The sequence below is a fragment of the Mauremys reevesii genome, linkage group 6, assembly GCF_016161935.1.
Source record: "Mauremys reevesii isolate NIE-2019 linkage group 6, ASM1616193v1, whole genome shotgun sequence".
Taxonomy (NCBI): Eukaryota; Metazoa; Chordata; order Testudines; family Geoemydidae; genus Mauremys; species Mauremys reevesii.
In genome coordinates this window covers 69,803,420-69,818,640 of record NC_052628.1, presented here as the reverse complement: position 1 = coordinate 69,818,640, position 15,221 = coordinate 69,803,420, and the positions used below count along the sequence as shown (strand labels likewise).

General features: G+C 40.5%; 1 long non-coding RNA gene across 1 annotated transcript; it reads left to right on the top strand.

Moving 5' to 3' along the window:
• Positions 1–2,225: 2,225 nt before the first annotated feature.
• Positions 2,226–12,707, top strand: LOC120407356. The gene is made up of 3 exons (XR_005599908.1): positions 2,226–2,468; positions 2,851–2,991; positions 12,643–12,707. It is a non-coding gene; the product is annotated as an uncharacterized LOC120407356 (long non-coding RNA).
• Positions 12,708–15,221: the final 2,514 nt, after the last annotated feature.

The window sequence follows — 15,221 nt, the reverse complement described above, 5'->3', positions numbered from 1 at the left end:
GAGGTAGATTGTGTAAATCCTTATTCATGTGAGAAATCCTTGCATATAGGAGTAAAGATTTGTGTGGAACTCTTAGCTGACACAGAGCTTGCATGAACCTTTGTTTGCTTTTTGTCTTCATAGGTATGTACAATGAATTTCACTTTGAATTTTAGGAGGAAGGTCAAATGAAAAAGAAGGGAACATAGTCAAAGGATTAGAATATGGGACAATAAGTTAGGAGTTCTGGGTTTTATTTAAGGCACCACCCTCAGGCATGGATCAGCGTTTACGACACACTCCCCATCAGCACCTGGCCCAAGCTGGGGAAGTTAATAATCCAACCTGCAGACCAAATTCAGTGATGAATCCTGGTCTTGTGCCATCCAAGGCACATTGCGCATATGCTAAGAAGACTGCCTTGCCTTGTGGCCTGTGGTTAAGTCACAACCTCTATGTGCCTCAGTTTCCTGATCTGCAAGATAGGAATAATAATTAAGAATAATACTTCTCTGCCTCACAAGGGCTTTGCAAGGCTTAATGGACCAGTTTTTCTTAAATGTTAGAAATTCAAAGTAATGCATTAAAATACAATTCCAAATAGCCAAAAACGCTATGTCCTGCCTGGTTTGGAGTCTGAACTGTGCAAAATGCCCTAGTTTTATTTCTACCGTAAACCATATGTAGTGCCAAGTTGACTAGAAACTCAGCCCAGATGTGCTTTAAGTTTTACCCAGTGTTACTTAAATCTCTGCCTGATTGGGGAGTTTGCAACAAAAATGGAAACCAGCATCATTTAACCAGGTTTAAGATGACCAAATGAAATGGAAAGCTGCCTTTCATATGAATGGCTAGCTGCCTTTCATATGAATGGCTCTGTTGTTTCACCCTTGGGAAAGATTTCCTCTGGTGTAAGCATCCATCTTGAACGAAGGAAGCTGAATACTTCTAAGGATGGCTTTAGAATCCCAGAGGGGAAGACAAATGTTGTTGACTAGGCTGTGGTTCCATCACTGATTTTGTTTATTTTGAAGGCGTCAAATGCATTCTTCCACAATTCTGCACATGTATATGTTTCACTAACAAAAACTGCATACAGACTGTAACAACCATGCTGCTTAAGAGTATCCCTGTTATAATACACTAATGAGACCAACTGGGTTGAAATCCTGGTTCTGTGGCAGTCAGTGGCCAAAATCCGATTGACCAGGATTTCACCCATGGCTCTTTTATAGCACTTTTCTTCCTAGGACCTCAAAATGTTTTTAAAAGGACGTTAAGCACCACTAGCACCATTTTATAGATGAAGAAATTGAAGCACGGAAAGATTAGTTAACTTGTCCTAGGTCACACAGCAAGTCAGTGGCAACACTGGAAATAAAACCAAGTCTCTGACTCTCAGTTTTTTAAATCTGATTCAATGGGGTGGAGTACTCTGGAATTATATCTGGAAAGGAAGGGGTTAATTACATGCCATTCACAGCCAGAAGACCTGTAGCTGTGGGTGCAGCTGTAAATGCAATGGAGCATTTAATTTTAATAGGATATCTGGGCGCCCTTTGGAAATGTGGGTACATCTAATTGGCCCCAGGTACCTGATGTCCCAGGGTAATATAACACTACCACCACAGCAGCAGGAGGAGGAAGAAAGACAGTATGGATTGTTTCTGTGTAGTCTCTAAGCTTTGGGAAGGGCTTTCCCATTTGTTAGGTGTTAAGCTGCCAAAAATGATGAGCTGGCTTCATTCCTAATGTGACTAATTGCTGCACTGTCTGGCCTCTTACACCGACTATGACCATAAAAGTTTGGGGATCAGAGAAGGCACAGTGAAATCTCAGCCCCATTGAAGTCAGTGGGAGTTTTGCAATTGAATTCATTGGAACCAGGATTTAATCTGTAATTATTACAGCTGTAAACTTGTAGTCACAATTGCTATACTTAAGGCTCTAGTAGTGTTGCAAATATACAAAAGTTAAGAAAACATATTTTTAAGAAAGTAGGTGTCTCTTGTCTTTCCCACAGAGAACAAATCATAGATTTTCAGTTAAGATTTCTGTGATAGGGTGTGTACCTGCACAGGCCCCGAGTCAATTATTGTGGGCCTGAGAGACCAATTAACATACCAGGCTGCACCTAAAGAATGGGCCAGGCTTAACAGACAATGAAGCTGAGATGAAGAAAGGCTGGGAGAGGACTATAAGATGAGGAAATTGAGAACAGAAGGGGGCAATAGGGAGGAGAGAAATTCTGTAGTTGCTCTCTGGAATTAGAGAGGTTGTGATGAGGAAGCGAGTTAGCCCTGAGATCCTATCCTCAGTAGGGAAGTCTATTAAGAGGCTGGGAGAGACTTAGAGCAGCTCTGTGGGGAGCCCTGATAAAAGGGTAGGATTTGGACTTCCAAAGAGTCATAGGAATTTGGTTGAGAAACAAAGCTGGGTAAAACAAAGCAGAACAGATGGCTAAAAGATCAAACTTGAGGAGAGTAAAGGTTGATTTAGGTTAATACTTTTAGTTTGGGACTTTGTTGGGAGGGATTCTAGGGGAGGGCCTTAAGGGAAGAGTGAAACTAGAAAGGTTGTGTGGGAGAAGGCCTCAGATAAACCATGGTAGGAAGAAGCCTAGGGATGTAGCAGCAAGGAGTTGAAAGGAACTAAGCTTGGTTGCTGGTTATAGGGTCCCTGAGCTGGAACCCACTGTAGTGGGAGGGTCTAGGTTCTTCTACTAGCCACTGGAGAAGGTGGCATACAGCTATCATGACAGAAGATAAGGATGTTAGAAATCTGAGATCCACAGGGACCAGAGCTAGAGCCACAGATGTTGCGTGAGGATGGTTGGACTATTTTCCGTTTGACTCTGTGTTATCCTGGAAGGGTACATTTAAATCATTACCTGGCCAGAGGACTGAGTCAGGAGAAGAGGTGGACCACTGGACCAGGGCAGCCATTGGCAGATGGCACCAGATAGGAAGACAGTTGTTATACTACATGTGGCTACAAGGTGGTGTTCCAGCAGTAAGTCTAATCTTTCATAATCATTGCTTTTTTAAAAAGAAAATAGGGAGGAATAAACAAATGTAAAATCTGTATTAGAAAGTAGAATGTACTCAAATATTTGGCTTCCTGAATGCTCACACAGCCCTAGATCTTATCAGACAAGCAGTTATGAGATTTTTTTTTCCAGGATTCTTTGCCCAACCTATCTCAATCCCAAAACAAAATATTAAACAGATTCTATTGGACACCACCTTGTCAGCCTTCAGAATCTCTAACCTGCTAGAAGGGCAGCCTCTCATGTAACCTCACTATCACACATGGTTTGTTTGGTCCTGCCCCAATGCTACTCAAAACATGGTGGCCTTCCAGAAATCTTTGCCTAGTTTAGGGATTTGCAGCAAAACCAGAAACCAATAGAATTTCATCAAGTAAAGGGATCGCCAAGTGTATGGCGCATGGCTGGGGAAGGGGAGCCATGCTATCAAAATTAGCTCTCAGTGCATTGCAATCAGACAAAAATTAGAACTAGCTCTTAGCTACTTCTAGGATTGGGAGTGGGGGAGCATACAGGCCCTTGGTGCATAAAATCATGATGGCAGTTTTGTCTGTACCCTGGGGGTCTGTGCCAGCTGTTAAAGGGGTTTTTCCCCCAACTATATTGTCTGCCCATGTAAAATGAGGCTTTGTCATACAGGTTTTGCCCAATTTGCTCAGTCAGTAAAATTGTGTACCACTGTATATTTAAGTGGTAGGAAAACCTTTAGGAAAAAAAATGAAAATAAATTAAAGCCTTTAACTCCTTGGGCTAAATCTTCCTTTGGGCTGCCTTTGTGTATACCTCACTCTGGGGCTGGCCAGGGTCTAGTTTGGTCCTTGGCACTATTTAGAGCTGCTCTGTTCTGTCCAGCTGCAGTGGCTCTCAAAGAGCCATTTCAGCACTGAGCTGGGGGTTGCAGGAGGATAGCAGACCTCTGGCTATGCTCCCTCTTTCCCATCCTCCACCAAGGGTTGTGTGGGGGATGATGACAAAGAGCCATTATGCTGGTTCTATGTCACCTTGGAATTGAATTCCTTTTATGTGAAGGGAATGCTTTGGTTGCCTTTTATACCAGCTAATTTGCACTAGCAGAATATGACCCACTTAGAGTGTTTCCAGGTCACGGTAGATCAAAACATCATGTATACAATTGTATGTTTTCATTTTTTATCAAATTCTTCTTTGCAGTAGGTGTTTACATGCTAGGGAGGCCGGCATCAATGATAGATTATTTTTGTGCACAGTCAAAGGCATCACCAAAAATTCACATTTGTCCCAAGGTGTCTGGCTGAACACGTACTTGAACATCAGTTTCAAATATGAACAAAGGCTTCTCCAGCTGCTGCCACATCTGGTGCTGCCATTGCCATTGAACATATTTAGGCACAAGTTCCAGGGTGCGACCTCAGGGTCATTACATGTCAAGGAGATAAAGACTAGTTTCAGTGCACAAGAGAGTAACCTTCTGATGTCAACATCTACAACACTGGGCTTAAACCTTGAAGGGAATAGAATGCTGTGAAATCAAAACCAGGCTTGGAGCAAAGTACTACAATTCTGAAGCAGAGTGTAAGTGAAGTCAGGAAGCTTAGACATGGATATAACAAGATTTTTGTGAAATCGCAGTGGAAATAGAATGGCAGCTCATTAGCTAGTGAAAAGTAGCATAGCTCCATTGACCTCAGGCACTGTATACATAGCAAGACATGGTACCTGCTCCAAAGAGTTTACAGTCTAACAACTGTGTCCCAGAATAGGACTTTTACATTTGAAGTAGTGGACTAGAGTAGCCAGGCCAGGTCACATAGAGACATTACCTCATATCACTCTGCAGTAACCCCACTAGTTAATTCACATGCTCCCAGGGGAATTGCATTCAACACTCCTCTTCAATAGTAAAGATGGTCACTATGATCTGGGGTCACAAGAGGGGGAATCAAAGCAAAATTGGGTGTGATCCTTGAGGCAAGATAAAGTGGAGTATTTAGGGAAGAGGAGATTGTTTAGGAAACAGGTAGAGGAAAGAGCTGTATAATGTCTATCCCTTGATCTGATCTCACTATTACCTTGTACTCTCCCACTTTGTTGTATCCACGCATCATCTTTTATCATATTTTAGGTAGTCCTAGTCCCCAAAATGATTAATCTTATATGTATGAACAGCACCTAGCACAATGGGGCCCCAATCTCTGATTGGACCATTGAGGAGCTACTGTAGTAATATAATAAAAATAATTGCTTTTATCCAGCTTGCATAGTTTAAAAATAATTTTATTTAAAACCTATTGCTGAAAAGAGTAGCCAGTCTTCCCTTTAAAAGTAAATAATGTGAAGTATGCTTACCACCAGCAGAGCGGATCTTTTGGGGCTACCTATCTTTTTAATACCTATCAATTTTTAATACCTATCAATTTTTACTGCTGCTGGATATTGCTTTAATACACAATATATCAAACTAGTGATTGCCCAATACTTGGCTGACAATCTGGCAGGTGAGGACTAATTTGTTCAACTCGAAACACCTGACAACTTTTATGGTTGTTGAGACTTTACATTTGTTTGGCTAGAGCGCCAAACACACAGTATGAATGATGCCAAAAGCCAGATGTGTGACAAAAGAACCTCCCTGCAAAGAAAAACATTGAAGGGGAATGTTTGTATTAGTAGTTTCTACTGTTTGAATAATTTTAAGGTCTTGATAATACCACAGGCTATAAATGCTTTTCAACTGCCATATATGTAACAAAGGTTATAGATATGCAAGGTATCTCTGCTGGATCTCTATACTAATTCCTTATGAAAGATAAAGTATTGTGGGATCACTCAAGCTATTTTTAATCAGTGAACTTGGATATTATGATGATACTCCAATCTTGAATGGGGGTTTGAAGTGCTGTCACAGAACAAATAGCAAGTCATGATGAGACTTCAGAGGATCCTGATTCTCCTGAAAACAAAGGCTTCATGCTTGACTGTGCATTAATGTTCATACTATTAGCAGAGGCCAAAACAGAGTATGTGAGCATTGTGTATATTCTGTTTAGAAACCTGGTGGGTTCACTGTTATGAACTGGTGCAGTAGAATTGCAAAGTACATACTGCAGACCTACAATAATCTTTAGTTATATTTCAAAAGCATCAAAGATAGCATATGTTGTATTTATATACATTTGACTTGGAGATTGAAAAGATACGTGCTTTTCCTCACCCCTTCTATTTGATTGGGCTCAGTCATTGTTGGGGCTTAATTTTGATTAATGGGTTATACATACTTTTTGAAAATTAGCAATCCTTCTCTTCTTTGAGAGCTTACTTTTCTCAATTTTAAAGATAGAGATTCTAATTGTCTCCCACACTGAACAATCAATCTTGGATCACTTCAAATAGTCAGTGTAAACATTAAAAAATTGCTATTTCACTTTGCTCATTTGCTTCTTTCTCATGCATCTTGGCAAATGTGCCAGTCTGGTTTCCTATAACAGCAGCTTCAGAAGTGCTCCTACATATAGTGCCATTTTTATGGTTGATATCTTCATAAGACAGGAACACATCATCATAATTCTATTTTTAAGTAGAACAGATTTTTGCAATGTTACAAACAAAGCAATGGCACAAACACTGTACTTGACTGTATTAATTATATGAACATGTCTAAAACACATTCCACTTCTTACATAAAATATTCATGTACCTATGTCATCTTTTACCCATATTTATTACCTGTATCTTGCCTTGATGTTGCCTGCTTTTACAGACTTCTCAAAGGACTCAAATCCAAGCATTTCAGTGAAGGATTTCTACAGAGATAAAGCTGGCACTAACCCAAAGACTAAGTATTTCACCTTTATAGCACATTCATCTTTTACTTGCCAATCCTGAAATTGCCCCTAATTGCATGAAATAAATAACTGATCCCTTAAACACCATGTTTTTTGAGGGGAGGGGAGATTTAGTCCCCAGAATCTCTATGTGGAAATTACCCTGTATGTGTACCCATCCCACCCCTGCCTTCATTTGTGGTGTGAAGGGAAGTCCATCAACATCTATAGGCCTGGAGATGCACATTGGAAAAGGAGACAAGGGATGGGGCAATATGTAAATTATTCCCTCTATCCCCTTCAGAAACCACTTTGAGAGGACACTAACTTGGGGGGGAGGGGGCTTCTGATACCATTCTGATACCTGGAATATTCACTGGCTGATCCAATGGAGTTGTATTGCCAGGGAGCAAGAAGAGGTGCTGGGAAGCCCTGAGCTGATGTGGAGGAACAGGGCTTCCTTGTGCACAGTCTTGTGCCTCAAGAAGATTTCCCTCCTTCCCTCCCTCTCCTCCCCCATGTTAGTGCTTTATTTCATAGCTCTTTAGGAGGTAAAGCCACTGGTTGTACTGCAAGTAGGGAGGAGACAAATCCTACCTCGCTCATGACACAATCGAAAGGTCAATCTCTTTCTAACGCTTTTTATTTTCTGATCAGTTAGCAATCGCAAAGATATTTGCAAGTGTTTCCCACCACTTCTTCCTCTAAGACTCCGACAAACCCCATTTACTTGGATGCATGACTGGAGAATCTATTCATATACAAAACATTCACTGGCTTACAATCAAGGAAGCAGACTGCATCACTGGGCATACCCATACCTAGGTGCCACTTATTGGAAACATTCAGACTTTGTCCCCTAAAAAGTACATTAAATATGTTGACAGTCTAGTTTATTCTGTAGACTTGTGAACACTGGAGGAGGATGTGAGGTAAAAAGGTACAATTCCCCCCTGAATATTTTTGAAACCATCTGCTCTCTTCAGAGCAACAATCTGTCTGTATTTATACTTGTCAATTGCCTATTGCACATTTGGGTGCTTGATCAATAATTTGGTGAAATCTGAGTCCGAACTTGTGAATATGCTCTTCAGAAGTATTATAATAAACTCCAAAGATAAATCACCTCTTGCAGGAATTATGTAGTAGCCAGAGTGGAGTCAACTCAATCAGATTCAGGGAAATCACCCTAACCTTTTTCCTGTTTTGGGGGAGGAATTTTAGCAAAGGGAAATCTGATTGCCATATTGCTGTGTATGGGACTAGATCCTCCAGAGAGGCATCAGCTGAGCAGATAACCCATGTTTTTCCCCCATGATTGTGTAGTTATAAAACCAAACCCTCCTCGACTGATTTGATCCCATGGTAAGGTGAGCAGAACTTGGTCTAATGCAAGAAAATATTTATAACCACTAGAAAACAAAGCTTGCTGTTTGCTTTTGTTTTTAAATCCAGACACTGCCCTAGGATATGTGTGCATTCTCATTCAGAGGCAAAATTCTGTTCCTCTGTTATCTGGTTATGCTGTAGTTTGGATGTGAAGTAAATCACATAATTTGCAGCCACATGGAGATTAAAAAAAATCTGCTGTGGATAAAACAACTCAGATGCAAATTTACTACTTAGTGTACAATCCTGCCAGGTGCTGAGTGCCTCCTCAATAGTGGTATGCTCCATCAACTCCCAGGAAAGTCAATGGGAATGAAGAGTGCTCAGCATTTCATGGGAGGTGCCCAGCATCTGCCAGGATCAGAGGCTAAATGAATGACTGGAAAAAGCAAACGTCCAATGGTTTCCAAGCTGTCCCTAGGCATTTTACTGCAAGATTAATTTCAAGTTTTAATGAAAATAAATGGTAATGATCTAATGGGGTTTTTAATTAGAAAATATACACAGTCTTTCAATTCATTCCACAAGAGTGCTGGATGGCTGGAAAGCAAATAGAGACTCAGGCCAATCATTTCTGAATACAAAGATGCATATTATTGATTGGAAAATGTACAGTTACTATATATTTGAAACACTCTGCCATGATTAGCTGGGTATGCCATATAATGTATACACTTTATCTAAATGTATCTGATCAAACCTTGAACAAATATCTCGGGGGGAGGGGAAAGCTATATAAATGTGTTGTATAGAGTGGTGATTTATGCAGTTGGAAATCCTGACTGATCACAAACATTCCCACAGTAAAGACCTGATCATGATTCCCTGAGCTCCATGACAAAACTCTCCTTTTACTTCAATGATGCAGAACTGGCCTCTAAATCACATTTCTCTGAGCACACAGGTTTATACCCACCTACTTTATGTAGAAGTTATCTCAACTATGCAATGTTTTTTCTCATGCCACTCTCTTGCTTTCTCAGCTTGAATACTTCATGTTGCAAACATTGCCATATGGTTTCTTAAAGATAAAAATATTACCCTTGATTTCTTTTGTCATCCTACTTTCAGTGTATTCTAAGAATGCAAAAAGACTAAGGAAGCTTGCACTATGCAGACTAGACTGTACAGTATAGTGTATGGCTGGCTGATGATGATAAATCTCAGACAACTCTTTAAAATGTAAGATTGTTTCTTGGATTTATTGTTTAAAAACTTAATCCCTTTCAACTTGGTATTTCTTTGCTTATTGCATATTCCACAATGAACAGTTCAAGTTTTCGGAATTTCACAAAATAGTGATAGACTATCTTCCCCACCCGGCAGGGTAAAACAGAAAGCTTGCTCTCATAAAACAGAGAAATTGAATATATTCAATGTAGACTGTATCAGACAGTACAGTTGCCAGTTTAGATTGGACATATTCCTGGAGGTTTCATCACATGACAAACTTTAATTAAAGACTAATCTTTAATTCCTGAAGACTCCAGGACAATACTGGAGGGTTGGCAACCTTATGTATCAGGAATCTTGCAGGGGGGTTGGAAGTGTAGCAATGAAGTACATATGGTGAACCTAAACAAAGACACAAGCAACAGGAAGCCAACAAGAAAAACAAATGACTCCGGTTTATAGAAGAACTTATGTAATACTTAGAAAAATAGACAATGATTTTGGTCTCTAATTTCTAAATGAATGATTTGTTTCCTTTTTAAAAGTCAGTCCCTTCCGATCTTATAGGATGTGGTATAAAATTCTGATTTTCATTTTTGCAATGTCCCAGATGATCAGAACAGTGATGCAGCAGTGATAATAGAATGCATTTCTGCACAATTCTGAATCTGGGATAATAGAGGCAATATTAATGCAACATGAGGGATACATCTTTAAACATATATGTCAAGAAGTGGGCGGGGGGGGGGAAGACTAACACCACAGCTTGCCTTCTAATTGTATATAGAATCACTAAATTTAAACAGAGAGTATATTAAAGAAAACAGCTACAGATTTCACACAGCTTTGTCTCCTCTGTTTACCAGAGACCATGGCCTACCTGGAACTCTATACAGCACATAGCATCTAGCGGCTGAATAATGTACTACCATTAAACACTATTACACCATGAAACCTATGGTGGTGGAAGCCTCTGATTTTGTGGGTACTAGGGACACTGATGCTGCAAAGGGTCTGCCTGCACAGTTTCCTTTGTAAAACAGAGGCCTAGAAACATAAAGAGGAATCTCAGCTTTCATGAAAAAAGTACAGTCCTAGCCCTTTACCTTGCTGAGATACTCAGCAAAGTAAACCAGTTAAATACCACTCATAACTAAATTGAAAGAAACAAGCTGTTTGGAATACATTTTTATAGCAGGTGGCTGGATAGGGTCCTATAGAATGCACACACTTTTTAAAGAGGAGTTAATTAAATCTGGAGTGCATCCCAAAGAATCTTCACAAGAAGCTCTCCAAGTCCTTAGGCTGGCCATATGCTGTATGAACTGGAATATGTCACATTTTTGTGGGGGAGTATGGGAATAGTGGACAAGAATAGGTTACATTTTTTTGTGGGGAAGGTGGAAATATTTTGCAGGCCTAGGCAGGCTTTGACTATTAACTCATCAACACAGCATATACAGTAACTCCCGTTACTGCTTAGACTGTTTAAATTGATATCCAAATATTTACTGTGGACCAGCTTCTGCTCCCTGCTAATTAGGGGTGACATTCTGTACTGCCCTCCAGAAGACCCTAATTCAATTTTTGGTTTCTTACTGAAATAGCCTAGTCCTATGGAGGGATACTAAGCTTTTAGAAGGACATTCATATCCATAATATTATGGTTCAAACTAGTATCTAAAACCAAATCTACCACAAGCAAGTTATTTGTCTTTAATGCCACTTATTTTCACTTCATACTCCCAAAATATTTCTTGGGTTGATTATTGAAAATGCCCACCATTAAGGACTCTGAAGTACCAGGGTAAAGTGATCTTAGTTTCATGTGTGCTTCTTTATAGATTTTGTAAATTCTTTGGGACAAGGACCATATTTTCATATGTTTGTGATAAATGACTCTAATTTCACATAAGTGCTATAAATAAGGAGAAATCCCACAGAAATCAATAGTTACTCCAGTAGAAAACCAGAGGATGTGAGATCAGGATCCAGCCCAAATTAATAAATATTTATTTCAATTGTCATCTCCATGGATCAGTATGAGTCCTATTTCCAGAGACCTTTCCCACTGGATTTAGAGCTGGCCTCTTTCTAACTTTCCTTCCCATCTGTGACATTCCTTCATCTCCCGTCCTCACTCTCACGTCTCAAGGCTGTTTTCTTTGTCCTCTACAAAACCAGTTCTGTCCTCACCATTCTCCTTCCCTACAGCAGAGCTACTCACTCCACCTTATTATGTGCCATAAAATCTCCTGTGCTGATCCTGGTAACCCCACAATGTGTATGTCCTCCAGACAGGGTGGGGGGGAAGAGAGGAAGGAGTGGTTTGGGGTTATTTTTTGTTCTCAAGGAACTATCCGTGCTTTCACTGAAGTTGTTAGCCCTCATGTTAAAGCTCTTCTGACATTGTAAATGAGCTGTGGTCATAAAACAATTTTTTTTTTCAAAATTTCAGTCCCACAAGTAAATTTAAAACTAACATTCAGATGTTTGAGATGTAATTAATGTGAATGCTCTGTGAATCTGCACAAGGATTTCTAACCTTCTTTGAACTGCGAGCCAAACTTCTAGCTTCTGCCATATGCCTTCTATGATCCACATGAGCATAGTCACATACATATCACAGTTAATGTCATTTATCTCAACTCTTCAGTTAAAATGACTATTTTTACAGCATAGTGGAATGAATAAACAATTATATATCTGATTGCTTGATGTACAAAAACCATTCAGATTCATCAGAAATGACAGTACGCATTGTAAACACTGCATTCCTCCCTAGTTGGCAAGGCTGATTCTCAGATCTCTGTACTAAACAACAGAGAGCATGGTAGAGATTAGAGCATGTTAGTGGTTAAAGCCCAGGACTGGGAGGCAGGAGGTGTGCATTCAATTCCTGCTTTCATGTAGTGAACTCTGGCTACTTTGCAGAGCCATACAAAGGCTGTGCCTGGGACTCCTCTGGAGTGTTGGTGTTGTAGGATTGGTGTAGGCTCTTTCAAGAGGGTGAATTTTACTCTGCTTGTCCCACTTGATCTGCCAAAAAATGGAAAAACAAACCTATCTCTCAGTGGCAATGTGACAAATGTATTAATGCAAATTATTTATTATATATAGTTCCCCACTATAAGACTTATGTAAGTGGCTTTATCTGGCTTAGGAAAAAAGCTGTATTGTTAGCTAACATACTTGAAAAGTCATGGGTAGACAACGCACACTGCCTTTAACACATGCTAATTTCCCCTTGAGGTTTTAATGAAGATGAAGATTCAAAAGACAGAGGCAGGAAAAGAGGGGAGGTGCTCAGGAACCAACAGTAAATTTAAGGTGAGGAAGAAAGCATGTCTGCTGGGCTGACATTTGCAAAGGGGCTCAGAGCTCTCTCTCTTCCTTCTCCATATTACCCCTGATGAATGTTGGCTGACCACTCCATTGCCTTACGAAATATTGTCAGCCCCCAGGCCTCTTCTTACTCCTCATAAGGGGGAGAGAGTAGCAGGGAGGTCAGAAAAGCTGCAGCAGCTGAGCCATCTACTCCCAGACAGCAGCTTCCCATCTGTTCAGAACAGTGCAGGGAAGCTGGGCTGACTCCAATGCAGCATGTATCTCCTAATGCAGTACAGGTGAGAGCTCTGCTGATAGGTATTGTGCTTGTGACCTATCACTAGAACAACCCCTTTCCTTTCAGGCACACTGTGCATAGCATTGATTTAAACATATGGGAATCATTCACTCCACCCACCCTGCAGGATGGAGTACCCATATGCACCTCCCACCCTCAGAGCTATGCAGAGCTGAGCCGCTGAATATGTCTTCTCAAGAATTGAAAGGGGAGGTGGAAAGAGAGATGCCATACCAGACAGCAAGGAGAAAGAAGATGGGAGAATCTTGCTTCCTCATCTTCCAGCACTCAGAACTGCAGGAGAAATGAGGGAAATCTCCCCCTTCCTCCGGCTACAAACAGTAGCCAAGAAAGTACAAAGCTCCCTTGTTTCATATCAGCAATGGGTAGATGAGAAGAGAGGGTGTCAAACCTATGCAATTCTGAGAATGTTGGAATGGCAAGTGACTTCTGTTGAATGAATACCATTGCATTTGTCCCTTCTTTCTGTCAACTGAAAACCCTATTGATAAGCCCCAGACTGAGAGAACTTTCCTGGCAGTTGAAGAGAAGAACATAGGTAGCAGGATGGAAGAGTTTGAAGGAGGCACCAAGAACTCTATAGGGACATGACTTGAATAGTAGCTGCAGTTGTACTATTTTTGTCAACAGTTCTCTTAATAAAGGACCAGTTTAGTTTTAGAAGCAGAGACCTGTCATGTTGTTACCCAGCACACAGCACCTGAAATATTGTGGCAGCAGTCAGTCTAGTAAGACTCTCTCAGCAAGGAAGAGTGTGTGATTAATAGGCAAACAAAGCAGCACCTAGAAACAGTGCAAACAGGTAGCATGGGGGACTGAGGTCACCAGGACTGCTGGATTTCCAGACAAGACATTGCACAAGCATGCAAGCAAGAATGGAAGCTAAACAGACATAACAAAAGGGGAGAAATATGAGACAATGCAGATAAAGATGTTTTATTATCTTATAGGGTTAAAAAAAAAGAGAGAGGTGAGTGAGTCTCTAGTGCCAGGAATACTGCCCTATATGTTGCAACAGCTGATAAAGGTGTTTGAAGACTGTTACCCACAAGACAGAATGGCACTGTAGCGAGATACTGGGTGTTTTGTTTTAAACCAAAACAAAGAATAGAAAGAGGGAATAAATACGTGCATTACAGAGCTTAGAACTTTGGAATCCACATGCAACTTTAGAAGTATGAAAGATTTCCCAATTAAAGATAGGATGATTCTTGCTTACGGGAGAAACTGAGAGAAACCCCTCCATATAGCAAGGGCAGCTGAACTGTACAGGGAAAGGATCAAAATAAAAACAGCCACTAGTGCAGAACAAATACATAAAGTCAACCTAAAGGAACCCAGGCAGCAGGACAGTGAGAGACTTACTGAGAAAGCAGGCATCCTGGTCCAGTGGGTATACTGTGAAAAGCAGCATGAAAGGTTGAAAGAAAAATACCCAACCAATTGGCATAGTTACAAGGAGTATGTGAATCAGAACCAATTTGTCCCAGTGCTTCAGCTATCCCAGGAAATAAAAAGCAGCAGTACCTGCAGTAATTGAGGATATAGAGACTTCCCGTGAAAAGGATCACTGTAGTGTGACTTCAGCAGATCCAAAGATGCTTAATGTGCACACACTGCAATAGAAGACTGCCACCTATTAAACTGCCATATTCACAGCTATGATATTAGAGACTAATTAAATTCCAGCTGGACTACAGCAACACTGATAAACAGCAATATTAGACTGGAGAAATGTGACTAGGGGCAGTGATGTACAAAAAAATCCACTCTGAGGCCAATGGGCAAATGCCAGCTGTTAATAAGAAAACCATGAAACAAGCCATTATTGCTTGACATTTATAGTAGTTGACACATGAGTACCATGCACTGCTGGGCAGCAGGCCGTCTTCCCCTGAACTTAAGTATATTTGTTTACATTTGTAGATAAACTTATGTACTTAAAGCTTTTTCACATCCTTCCTAACTGTCCCAGATTCTGGTAGACCCCCAGAACTGACTGTATCAGCTTAGAGGCTTCACGGAAAAAGGAAGACCTGGGGAATTATAGACTAGTAAGCCTAAATTCAGTAAAGACAAGTGCAAAGTACTTCACTTAGGAAGGAAAAATAAAATGTACACCTACAAAATGGAGAATAACTGTCTAGGTGGTAGCACTGCTGAAAAGGATCTGGGGGTTATAATG